This window comes from Octopus bimaculoides, chromosome 19, assembly GCF_001194135.2.
Source record: "Octopus bimaculoides isolate UCB-OBI-ISO-001 chromosome 19, ASM119413v2, whole genome shotgun sequence".
NCBI lineage: Eukaryota > Metazoa > Mollusca > Cephalopoda > Octopoda > Octopodidae > Octopus > Octopus bimaculoides.
Window position 1 is genome coordinate 11,198,743 of NC_068999.1, and position 1,645 is coordinate 11,200,387.

Genomic DNA, 1,645 nt, shown 5'->3' on the forward strand with positions numbered 1-1,645 from the left:
GAGAGAGAGAGAGAGAGAGAGAGAGAGAGAGAGAGAGAGAGAGGGAGAGTAAGAGAAAGAAAAAAGGTTCGAGAGTTAGATAAGGAAAATGAGAATTCACCGCTAGTACTGGTTTAGCGTCAGCGTACTTTACTCCATATCGTTTCCAGTAATTGAATAAATATGATTCAAATATTGTTTTCTACTCAAGGCACAAGGCCAGAAACTTTTGGGGAGGGAGCCAGTCGATTAGATCCACTCTAGTAAGCAGGTGGTATTTAATATATTGACCCCGAAATATGAAAGGCAAAGTCGACCTCAGTGGAATTTGAACTGAGAACGTAAAGACAGACGAAATACCGCTAAGCATTTTGCCTGGCATGCTAACGTTTCTGCCAGCTCGACGCCTTAATATGGTTCAAATAATACGAACAAATTGGCTCAAAACAATGTTCAGTTAATATGACAGATGATTACAGTAACTTTTTTTTTATCCCTGGCCCCTAGGTGTAGGATGTGAATCAGTGGGCAAAATGTATATTTAGAACTACAAAATCGAAAAATATGACAAAGCCACACATTTGAGGTACTAAAAATTATTATTTCTTTATTGCCCACAAGGGGCTAAACATAGAGGGGACACACAAGGACAGACAAACGGGTTAAGTCGATTATATCGAACTGGTACTTAATTTATCGACCCCGAATGGATGAAAGGTAAGGTCGACCTCGGCGCAATTCGAACTCAGAACGTAACGGCAGACAAAATACCGCTAAGCTTTTCGCCCTGCGTGCTAACGATTCTGCCAGCTCACTAAAATTTCTGCCAATCCATTGCCTGGATGTGACATTTTAATTATTGATGAACAACTGTCCAAAAGCAGAGAGTTTTTATCCGGGCGGGAACTGAACCCAAAACTCAGAAGCTAGAAGAAAAAGCCCATCGTACGTGATCTGTTCTTCAAAAGCGGATTCCTAATTCGTATCAGTCAAATACAACGTTGTCTCCAGATGCAGAGGTTGTGTGCCATACATTTAGCTACCATTAATAAACTTGGTATGTTCGTCTGTAGATGTTGAAGCCTGATATTGTTGTTGTTGTTGTTGTTGTTGTATTGTTGTTGCTCCGGTTTCTAGTCTTGATGTTGTTGCTGTGATTGTTGTTAGTGATGTTTTAAAATATAATTGACTACAACAAATAATTCCTGGTCCGGAAAAATTAAGTGAAAGTCCATCCAGATCACCATGTCCACAGCCTACGCTAGCAACTTCGCTACCGCCACCGAAAACAAATAACACCAACAACACTAACAACAACAACAATCACAACAATAATATAACAACAACCATTACCCTCGTCTTTCATTGGCCCCACAAACCACTCACCGCCACCAACGACATCTACATTTTACTGTACACCACAGCAACTATGGTATACACGACCACGACTACATACACAGTCAACACTATACACTGCCGTCCTTACGTTCGATCAGAGACGAAACTAATGGTCAGAAGAATGTAATGAACAAATGCGGATGTGGTTGAATGTACATCCTGCCTAAATGGTAAAATGTATCCTTTGAGGAAGAAATTTTCATTAGCATATAAACCGTCTGACCGGAAGTGGCCGAATTTCGACTAACGTAATTAGAAGTGAGTTTAT